Consider the following 11,786-nt stretch of genomic DNA (forward strand, 5'->3'; position numbering starts at 1 on the left):
TACTGCCTGTGACCATTTCTACACTAAAATAACAGAGTTGAGTAGCTGCAACAGAAACCATATAGCCCATAAATATTTACTTTTTGGCCCTGTACAGAAAAAGTTTGCTAATCACTGACTTTTAGCATTATCTGAAATTATCTTGTCTATTTGCTTATTGTTTCCTCATTCTGACATACACAGAATAAAGCTCAATGAAGGCAGGACTTTGTCTGCTTTGTTACCTCACTGTAGCTCAGTCCTTAGAAGAAATCCTGGAACAAAATAAGAGCTCAATAAATATTTTATGATTAATGAATGATCCATAAATGCCACATCAAGAAGTTTAAACTTAAGTCCTCAGCCAAAACAGGTTTTGTACATGTAAGACAGGCATAAAAAACTCTTACAGAAAAGGAGAAATATTTTTGTACAAAACAGCTTAGAGTAACGGTAGTCACCAAGTAATCCAGAACACTGGATTTCTTCATCAAACTGTAGTTTGTGTGTGGGTGCTTATGAGATTCTCTCAACTACTTCAAGGTGTCACAACATGTGTCAGCTGACTGTACTTCTGTTTATCTTAAGCTGCAAATACTGAGAAATCTAATTTCATACACATAGTACAGGGTATCCCATACCATGTCAAATCTTAATAAATGTCCATAATTATAACAGATCTAGATCACATACTAATAAATTTTTAAGATCTAAAATTTTGCTATGCTGATCAGCAAACTACTCAGTAAACAGCTTAAAACTCTTTAGAAATTAAAAGGTTATTGCCCATTAACCAGAAGCAGCTTTTTAATCTTTCCATACTAACTAGAGAGTGGGTGTGTGATTTCAAAAAATATTGTACAAGCCAACTCTGTTGGTAGAGGACAAGGTATTGTTAAGTTAAAATCATAACTATAGTCATATTTTGTTACATGACACTAGTAAAACTACCACCTACTCACAAAGTTTCACCTTTTTTAAATTTTATTTTTCAATTACAATTGACATTCAATATTATTTTATACTAGAGGTCCGGTGCATCCTGGTGGGGTCCCTCGGCCTGGCCGGCGGGAATCAGGCGTAAACCAGCTCTTCAATATCCCCTCAGGGGTCCCAGATTGCAAGAGGGCACAGGCCAGACCAAGGGACCCAACTGGTTCACGATTGGTGCACAATTGAGACCAGGAAGGGACTGTGGGAGGGCTCCAGGGTATGCCCGGCCCATCTTTCTCAGTCCCAATCAGCTGGATCCCAGCAGCAAGCTAACCTACCAGTCAGAGCATCTGCCCTCTGGTGGTCAATGCACATCACAGCGAGCAGTTGAGCGGTCTTAGCATATCATTAGCATATTATGTTTTGATTGGTTGAAAGGCTGACCAGTGGGCCAGGCACTTAGCATACTAGACTTTTATTATATAGGATTAGTTCCGATATACAAGCATAGCAGTTTTATTACAAAGTGATCCCCTGATAATTCAATTACCCACCTGGCACCATAGTTATTACAACAATATTGACTATATTCCCTATGCTGAACTTTACACCCCTGTGACTATTTTGTAACTACCAATTTGTACTTATCCCTTCACCTTTCTCACCCAGTGGAGTCTCACTCTGCTAATACACAGTGGAGGAAAAACTGTGTCTACCTCCTGAAGGAATCTTGTCTGTAACCATTAACATTTTCATAAGGTTCTTTCCTCTGGGCTTGGTAACAATTTCTATACACGGGTACTTCAAAGACAAGGATTTAGTTAGCCAATCACTTCCAAATTTTAAAATACTGGTCAGAAAACATAAGTAAATCAAAGTTGCACTTCATTTTAAACCTGTTCTGGCTGAGGATTAAAGTGCTTTTTAAGCCCTGGGTGACTTTAAAAAAAAATTTTTAACTAATTTAGGAATTCAGATCTTTCAATAGAGATGCTTGTGGTACAGGTACCTCTGATGACTTAACAGCATCCATTTTGGATTAGTGTCTATGTGTTCATCTTCCTTTCCTTTATGACAAGTCAGGCTGAAAAGTCAGCTTACAAAAAGCATTGCCTTAGGATCTACCAAGTCTACTGTGTCAGGTGTCACCAAAAAAAAGGGGGGGTAGGAGTTGGGGGAGAGAACTGGCCAACAGCTCAAGTGGGCTGCTTCACGAAACTCTGCTGCAGGTCCACCTGGGGCACCCTCACCATCAACGTGGTTCAGGAATGAACCAAATGGCTGGACAAGACTACACACAGCTTTGCTACGGCTGAAAAGGGGAATGAAAGGGTTAGAGAGGGAGTTTGCAAGCTGTAAAGGATGTCTGGCCCTTCAGGGAAGATACGCCCATTTTCCCTTTTTAAAAAGGCTAGTGACAGGCACCCCGAACCCCGTCAGCCTAGCTCCCCACCGGGCACACTGCCTATGCTCCCGATCCCAGGACAGCAGGTTCCCTCCTCCCCCTTAGACAACAAGTTCAACATCACAACAAAAGGTGCAGAACTGGTTTCAGGTGGCAATGGCTGAGCCCTGGTGGACAACTTCTGGGGACGCCAGGGAGGGCGAGCGAGGGCTCCCAGGACCTCAGACCCACCTCCACCTACACCACCACCACCACCGCCGCCACCAGACTAGCTCCCCAACAGTCCCTCGGGCCTCGGCCCAACTCCACACGCCCCTCCCTTCCCTCAGCCCCTCAGCCCCGGACACCAGCGCTGGGAAGGGGGCGAGGCGAGGGGGTGAGAGAAATCCAGGGTCACAATGACAGAGGGGCCAGCCGGGAAAGGAGGCCAGGCGGCGGCGGGACGTTGGGGGGGTCGGAGTCCTAGGCCCGGGCTTCAGCCCCGATTGGGGGGAGGGGGGGCGACCGAGGGTCCGAGTCGCTCCAGGCCGTGAGGGGGGAGGCCTGGCCCGCGTCGGCAGCGCCGCCAGGCCACGCTGCCCGGACTACTCTCACCCGAAGTGGCCATGAGGGGCCGCGGCCGCAGCCACAACCCGGGGCGGGGGCGCTCACTCACCGGCAGGGAGGGGAGGAGCAGCCGGCGTCTCCGCCAGCACGGCCGCTCGAGTTCAGGCGCCGGCTCCTGCCGCTGCGGCCGCCGCGCCCGGTCCATCCCCCCCGGCCAACCCCCCTCCCGACCCTCCCCCCACGCCGCCTCAGCCGCCCCAGCCGCCGCCGCAGCCGCCACCGGGCGCTCGGGTCCCTGCGCGGGAGCGCGAGCCGGCTCGAGGAGGCGAGAGCGCGTGCGCCCGCCGTCACCGCCCACAACCTCCGCCCCCGGCCCGCGGCGCGCACGCGCGAGGCAGCGGCGGGGCGCGCGCACGCAGCGGGGGGTGGGAACAGCCCCCCCCCCCGGCGCACTCCCACGTGGCCCCGCCCCCCCGGTCACATGGCCCCGCCCCCCGGCCGCGCACCCACCCACGCGCTCGCCGGGCGGTTGAGCTGGGCCCACGCTGCAGGTGTAGCTGAGCTGCTGCAGGTGGACTCCTCCCGGCCGAAGCTCCCAGAACCGAGCTCCCCTCTGCTTTGGTCCCTCTTTCTGGGGAGAGAGGCCCCCAAGCAATGCAGATGTGAGCGGATTTCTGGCCGCCTCTCTGAGTCATACACCTGTTCTTTCTACCTGGCATCCAAACGCCGCCTTCTTCCTTCTCCTCCCATTTGGCGGGTTTTGGTCTACTGCTAGGAAAAGGGCAAAGGCCGTTCCTGTTTCTCGTCTGGCATTACCACTGAAGGGACCCACAAGCAGCCATCAGCCTAACCCTTTATTATTTAATTTCCCTAATTCATGTATGTATTCATCACTTAGGTATTGAGGCCTCCTCCCTGTACTAGGCCCTGTTCCCGAGTTGCTGCGAGTACAATGTGAGGATCAAACAGAATACATGATCTCCTGAAGTTAGATCTGGTGGAGAAAGGAAATGTTTTAAATAATAATAATAATAATCAGTCCACCAGTCAGAAGAGCAGTGCCTGTGAGTGTTTCTGGATCTCAGGTTCTTCTCACAGAGGAAGGGACAGAACAGACAGCAGACACCATGGAGTCCCCTTCAGGCCCTGCTGACAAGAGGGTGCATCCCCTGGCAGGGGCTCCTAATGGCCGACTCACTCTTAACCTTCTGGAGCCTGCCCACGACTGCCCAACTCACTGTTGAATCAGGGCAGGTCCAATGCTGCTAAAGGGGAGGATGTGCTGCTTCTTGTCCAGTCTTCCTGGGAATCTAGCAGGCTATATCTGATACAAAGGGGAATGTATAGACAGACAACAACCTTCTAATTGTATCACATGTGATAGACACTCCAAAAATTACCCCCGGGTCTCCAAAAAACAATCAAGAGACAATGTATCTCAATGGGTCCCTGCTGTTCCAGAAAGTCACCCTGAAGGATATAGAATACTACACCCTACAAGCCCTAGAGAAAGATTTTTGGAGCAAACAAGTAATTGGACAGCTCCATGTATAAAGCCCTCCATCCAAGCCAGCAATGCCACAGTCACAGCATAAGGACGCCCTGGTCCGGACCTGTCTCATAGATGACACTGGGATCTTCATCCGGTGGCTCTTCAAGAGCCAGAGTCTCCTGCTCATGGACAGGGTGAAGCTGTCCCAGGGCAACAACATCCTCACCATAGACCCCGCCAGGAGGGAGGATGCTGGGGATTTTCAGGGTGAGGTTTTCAACCCTATCAGTTCCAGGAAAAGTGGCCCTCTCAGGCTGGACGTACAATATGACTCAACACTACAAAGTCCTGGCCTCTCAGATGAGGCTATTGCCGGCGTCGTGATTGGAATCCTGGCTGGTGTAGCTCTGATAGTAGCCCAGGTGTATTAATACTTTCCGTATGTCAGAAAGACTGGAGGGGCACGTGACCAGCGTGATCAAACCCTCAGCCAGACTCCAACCACAGTCCGGGCCACTCTGACAGCTCACTTAACAGGATCCCTGACGTTACATATCCTTTGCTGAACTGCAGTAGCCAAGAATCAAAGAAACCAAAGTCAGCCTCCCCTTCCCCAATAGCCACAGGACCAGTTTATTCAGAAATAATTCAGAAGTAATAAAGAAGTAATAAAGCCCTGCTCACTACACTGCTGAATGCTTCCAGGTCTCATCTCCAACATTAGGAGACCCTCAACTGCCCGCTGGTTGCTCCGCAGATAGACCCTGATCACCAGCCAAGCCTAGGGACCCTACCCTTGCAAGAATTTTGTGCACCAGGCCTCTAGTTAGCCAATGAAGAAACTGAATTGGTATTTTTAATTCTTCTAATAAAAGATACATATAATCTAGATTATTTGGCAGGCGTTTTTCCAAACATTCAAGGAACAATGAATTCTAATCTTACATGTGCTCTTACAGAAAATAGAAGAGAGAGAATACTTCCCCAGCTCTTATTGTGTGGCTTATTTCCTGGACCACTAAATCAGAAGAAATTTGCTAGACATGAGCAGAGCAAGGACAATGGGCCAGGTACAGAAGCTCACCAGGGCAGAAAGTTCCAGATGACTAGCAAGGGGCAAAATTGAGAAAACAAGAACCTATCTTCCCCTAGCTGCTAGCATATCACTGGTCATGTGGTTTGGTTTAGACCCCCTGACCTTTTCCTCCCTAAAGATAACATCTAGGCTTCAATTGTATTTCAGCTCCAGAAAAGCAGAAAAACCGGACAAGTAACACAGTGGTTGCCTCAGGACCTATTACATTGACTAAAGGCACTGACCAATCAGTGGAGACCATGACCCTAAAAGAGCACACTGGGAAAGCTGATGAATATTCTATTAAGAACCTCCCCTGAAATCTCCCCTAAGATTTCACCTGCAAGAAAGAGTTAAATATGCTCAGGACAAAGAATACAGGGTATGCTCTTCCTCCAAGGAGCATACTTTTGCCATTCCCCCACAGGCACGTATCCCCCAACCTCTATGAGACTTGCAACCAGGGGAACAATGGGCAGCAGCAGCTTGTCCCGGGCTAACCCCCTGAACCTGTCTCCAAGGACCCTTTTCTCTGACTTCTCAGTAAGTCAAAGCAGCCCAGCCTAGGTTTCTTTGTTGCTTCTTCTATGCCCTTCCTTGTTTCACAGTCCTAAGTACATTTTTGCTGCCATCATGGCTATAACACCCTTTCGCTCAATGTGTGTAGTCCTTTTCTTTGGATATCCCCATCTCCCATCCCATTTTCCTATTTTTCTTCAAGGAAATCCCAGAAAGGGGCAATAGTGCTGCAACAGTTTGTTTTCACTCAGTGCCCGCATATTGTGTAGAAACATCATAAATCACACTATTAATAACCAAGACTGGGTTTTTTCTCTTCCCCAGTCAGAGGGAATACCCCATGAGATTGTAGTCTGAGTGAGAGAAAGAGAGACGATAAAATAGCAGTAGGTGCCATGGGCATTTGGCCCACTTCCTCATAACTTGTGCCTTCAGGGCCCTCTCAAGCCCAGTCTCATAAAGACAGTTTCGTTGATAACGGAGTGCTGCTGTGCTCGCACAACCTTATAGCCTGGTAGACTAGACAACACTCAGTTCACGATGGGTAGCTCAGGTCACCTGGTAACTTGAGGACGGACGTGTGGTTAAGACTTCAGTATCTACTAAGGTTCGGTAGCAAGCCAAAGGCTATTTCTCAAAAGGAGATTAGTTATCACAGAGAATGGCAGGGCTTTGCTCCAAAATCTTAAGTGTCTGCACTGTTACTCACCTACAGGGGCCTGCCAAAGAGTTGAAATATAATCCTTATTAGCCATTTGCAGAATGAGGCTCTGGGTTTTGTTTTCAGAAATCACAGCACTAAAGGTTTCTTTCAAAATCGAAATAGAAGCTTTCAGGTCATCTATGCGTAGCTTGAGCTGGAAATTTGAAGCCCTGATCTCATCCTTTTCTTTTCTTTTAAAAAAAATTTTTTTTTATTGGTTTCAAAGAGGAAGGGAGAGGGAGAGAGAGAGATAGAAATAATCAATGACGAGAGAGAGAATCATTTACCGGCTGCCTCCTGCATGCCCCATACTGGAGATTGAGCCTGCAGCCCTGGCATATGTCCTTGACCAGAATCAAACCCAGGACCCATCAGTTCATAGGCTGAAACTCTATCCACTGAGCCAAACTGGTTAGAGCTGTACTTCTTTTTATACTTCCATTATACTGAGCAACAGAAGCTGAAAACAAAAGAATACATACTGTATAATCCTATGTAATAAAAGGGTAATATGTAAATTGATCCTAATGGTGGAACTACCAGGAAAGACCGTCGCTATGACTCGGACTGACCATCAGGGGGCAGATGTTCAATGCAGGAGCTGCCCCCTGATGGTCAATGTGCTTCCACAGGGGGAGCACTGCTCAGCCAGAAGCCGACTCATGGCTGGCCAGTGCAGCAGCAGTGGCAGGAGCCACTCCCACCTCAGTGGCAGTACTAAGGATCTCCAACTGATGGGGGCACACCTAAGCCATCAGTCAGACATCCCCCAAGAGGTCCTGGACTGTGAGAGGGTGCAGACTGGGCTGAGGGACCCTCCCCTTGCACAAATTTCATGCATCGGATCTCTAGTTCTATAAAAAATTCTAAAAAATGCAAACTAAGATATAGTGACAGCAGATCAGTGGTTGCCTGGGGCCAGACATGGAAGGAAAGATGAGAGGTAAAGGGGCAAAAAGAAATTCAAATTTAAAAAGTATCTTCCAGAATCTGTATGACTGCTTTTCAGTTTCAATTAGACATTTGGGTGTATTGAAAAACACTGAATATAAATTTGAAACCACTTTTAAACATGTGACAGAAAAATTGAATTGATATTAGCGTGCCAGTAAACACTCAGTTACAACAGTATGCAACAATCTTTTTATGATTATATTAATAAAGAATATGGATCCTAAAATATTAGCCAAAGTTCTACTTTCAAACATGTCTAAATTCATTAGCTTAGTACTGACTTGGCATGATGCTTCAAGTAAAATTAATGATTTAAGCAAAATGATACAGAAAATTCAATGTAGAAAAAATGTTGATGTATATAATGCTCTTAAAAAACTCAAAAGGACTAAGAAATTATTTGAAGTATAACTGGATGAATCTTGAAAAATAAGTTACTGATTTTAAAATAAGTTGCAGAACACATATAAAATGAAATATTACTAAGCCATAAAACAGAATGAAATCTTGCCATTTGTAACAACATGGATGGACCCAGAGAGTATTATACTAAATGAAATAAGTCAGAAAAAGAAAAACAAATAGTACATGATTTCACTTATATGTGGATTATAAAACAAAACAAAACAAATGAACTAACAAAATAAAACAGAAACAGAATCATAGACACAAAGAACAAACTAGTGGTTGCCAAAGGGGAGAGAGATGAGGGGTGAAGAGGGTGGGCGGAGACAGGCAAAATAGGTAAAAGGGATTAAGAGAGGAAAACTTCCAGTTATGAAATGAATAAGTCACAGGGATATAATGTATAGCATAGGAAATATAGTCAATAATATTATAATAACTTTGTATGGTGACAGATAAAACTAGATTTATTATGGTGATCGTTTTGCAATGTAGGAAAATATTGAACTACTATGTTATATACCTGAAATTAATATAATATTGCATGTCAACTATAATTCATTACAAATTAATTCATTAAATAAGTAACATTGGTTGAATTGCCTCTTGACATTGGTTTCAAATTCTCCAACACAGAAAATATCAGAAAAAGGAGATTTCAGTTGCAAATCCCACAACTCAGCTAGGATCCAAACTAAATTTTTAAATCAATTTCCTTTTTATTCTGCATAGGAAATTGCAATGTCATTTTAAAATTTAAAGTTTTCAATACTGAAAGAAAATAATGATCTTTTTGGTCTTCTCATCTAGATCCTTACTATTCAAAATGTGGTCCCTGGACCAGCAGCATCAGCATTACCTAGGAGTTTGGTAAAAATGTAGGATCTCAGCCCTGCTCCAGATCACTTTAATAAAAGTTTTTATTATATAGCATAACCTGCAGGTGATTTGTATGCATATTATAGTTTGAAAAGCACTGGACCAGATGACATGTAATTTGAAAAATAACAATGAACATGAACTGCAACAACTGTTAAAATTTACATTTAAAACTCATTAATGAATATTAGTGATAATGTTGATGGAAAATGAATACAGAGGAACTAAAACTTTACATTGTTTGGTAAAATCTAATATTACTTCTGTTAAAGTATTATGATACCTTTGTAGCAATAATTTGTCACATTTCCAAATAATCTCTATCTCTCAGTATATATTTAACTATGCTAATATAAATAACCAGTAAAAAGTGTAGATTCACAAAATTAAAATTTAGTTAAAACTGGTTAAGGTCTACAGTGAGCAAAAAAACCCACAAAACTATCATGTAGTAATAAAGACATATTGGAGCAAGTAAACATTGAAACTATCATGGCCCTAGTGGTTTGGATCAGTGGATAGAGCATTAGACCCGCAGACTGAAGGGTCCTGGGTTTGATTCTGGTCAAGGGCATGTACCTCAGTTGCAAGCTTGGTCCTCAGTCCTGGTCAGGGTGCATGGGAGGCAACCAATTGATGAGCCTCTGTCACATCCATGTTTCTCTCTGTTTCTTCCTCTCCTTCCCACTCTCTCTAAAAATCAATGGAAAAATATCCTGAGGTGAGGACTAACAAAAACAAACAAACAAAGATCATAAGGAATTTTATCTCCAAGAAAGCAAGACAATTTTATCATATGCTAGGACTGAATTTCTAATTATTGTGCTAGTTTCTCTTACCTCAGGACCTTTGTTTCTGCTATTTCTGGCGCCTGGAACATCCTTTCTGTTCAACTCTGCTGACCTTTCTGTCTCAGATGAAATGCCAGTTCCTCAATGAGGCCTTCCGTGACCCCATAGTCAAGGTCAGCTTCTACCATCAAGCATCCTGAGGTTCCCGTTTCCTAGCCCAACACACATGTAACTTCCCCCTTAAACATCTGCTTTCCTCTCTGGGCTGCGAGCGCCGTGGTGCAAGGAGGTTGTCTCTGTCGTTCTGAACCCACTCACCTTTCAGTTTGCTCCATACAAGCATACCTTGCAGATACCGCCAGTTTGGGTCCAGACCTCCACAATAAAGCAAGTTGTAATCTTTTTTTTTTTTTTTAATAAATATTTTATTGATTTTTTATAGAAAGGAAAAGAGAGAAACATTGATGAAAGAGAATCATTGATCAGCTGTCTCTTGCACGCCCCCTACTGGGGATGTGCCAGCAACTAAGGTACATGCCCTTAACCAGAATCGAACCTGGGACCCTTCAGTCTGCAGGCGGATGCTCTATCCACTGAGCCAAACCAGTTTAGGCAAGTTGTAATCTTTTTGCTGGTGGAGAGTCTGTGGTGGGACATCTGTCCAGCACAATAAAATGAGGTATGCCTATAAATGTTTATTGGATTAAGAAGTGAATAAATGGCCATTCTATTCATAATGAATGAAGCATGACCCTGCCTTATATTTATTTGTATAACCCTTTACTCTTTTAAATACCCTTTTTAGTTCTGTTGTCCTATTGGAGCTTCCAAAGACCCAGATCTACCTAGTTAGCCTTTCTCAGACCTTAAAACGCATATGACATCTCCTACCTCTTAGATAAAAGCTACAGATGGCTTCCCTGCCTTCTGGTCCTAAGTCTGCTACTTCAGACCTGTGTCCTGGGCAAGTTACCTCACCCCTCTGTGCCCCACTTCCCTTATTTGTACTTACCCATACGTACACTGTGAGGAAGGAGCAAATGGATACAGCTGACCCTTGAACAGTTGTGGGGTTTGAAGGTGCCAACATCCCGCCATGGATTTGAAATACCCATATAACTTTTTTTTGTTCTTAATCATCACCTGAAGATATTGTTTTCCCACTGATTTTTTAGAGAGAGTGGAAGACAGGGAGGGGAGAGAAGAGAGAGAGAAGAAGAGAGAGAGAAAACATTGATGTGAAAGAGGCATGTCAATTGGTTGCCTCCCACACATGCCTAACCCGAGGCCAGGAATGGGACCTGCAACCCAGGTATTCCCTTGACTGGGAATCGAACCTGAAAACCTTTGGTGCTCAGGGCCTATGCTCTAACCATTGAACAATACCGGCTTGCATGTCCATATATAATTTTTGTCTCTCCAAACATTTGACTACAGTCATCCCTTGTTATCCAAAGGGAATTGGTCCCAAGACTCCTTGCAGATATCAAAATCCATGGATGCTCAAGTTCCTATATAAAATGGCACAGAACAATGTATATAGTTGGTGCTGAACATCTGCAGATTGAACCAACTACAAATTGAAAATAGTGAATCCATGGATGAGAAACCTGAGGATACAGAGAACCAACTGTATATTTATTGAAAAAAAGTTCACTTATAAGTGGACCCATGCAGTTCAACCATGTGTTGTTCAAGGATCAACTATATATATATAGTTTGTTTGTTTTTGTTTTGTTTTGTTTTTTGTTTTTTTTGTTTAACAGTGCCTGGCACTTAACAAATGTGATCTATTATAGGAGTACCATGAAGATCATGAATGTTGGGGCAAATATTAACAATTAGGCATCCTGCCTTAGCCAATTTGGCTCAGTGGATAGAGCACCAGCCTGAGGACCAACAGGTCAAGGACACGTATGTACCTTAGTTGCAGGATCCTCCCTGGCCTGGGCCCTGGTTGGGGGTTTCTCACATATGGGTCTTTCTCTCTGCCTTTCCCTCTCTCTTCCACTCTCCCTAAAAATCAATGGAAATTATATCCTTTGGTGGGGATTAACAACAAGAAAGAAAAGTAGGCATCCTTGGCCTGGCCAATGTGGTTCAGC

General features: G+C 44.5%; 1 protein-coding gene and 1 pseudogene across 5 annotated transcripts in view; one reads left to right on the plus strand and one right to left on the minus strand.

Moving 5' to 3' along the window:
• Window positions 1-3,105, minus strand: part of TMCC1 (transmembrane and coiled-coil domain family 1) — a 110,544-nt gene extending 107,439 nt beyond the window's left edge. For 2 of the 5 annotated variants that reach the window (XM_036431190.2, XM_045579207.1), the window contains exon 1: window positions 2,973-3,104. The gene's annotated coding sequence lies outside the window, so the exon portion shown is untranslated. Of the gene's footprint in view, window positions 1-2,972 lie in introns of all 5 variants that reach the window. The other 3 variants (XM_036431189.2, XM_045579206.1, XM_036431192.2) reach the window with 3 other exon arrangements.
• Window positions 2,400-4,975, plus strand: LOC118715244 (annotated as a pseudogene).
• The last annotated feature ends 6,811 nt before the right edge of the window (window positions 4,976-11,786 follow it).

Source organism: Pipistrellus kuhlii, unplaced genomic scaffold (genome assembly GCF_014108245.1).
Source record: "Pipistrellus kuhlii isolate mPipKuh1 unplaced genomic scaffold, mPipKuh1.p scaffold_m20_p_11, whole genome shotgun sequence".
Lineage (NCBI taxonomy): Eukaryota > Metazoa > Chordata > Mammalia > Chiroptera > Vespertilionidae > Pipistrellus > Pipistrellus kuhlii.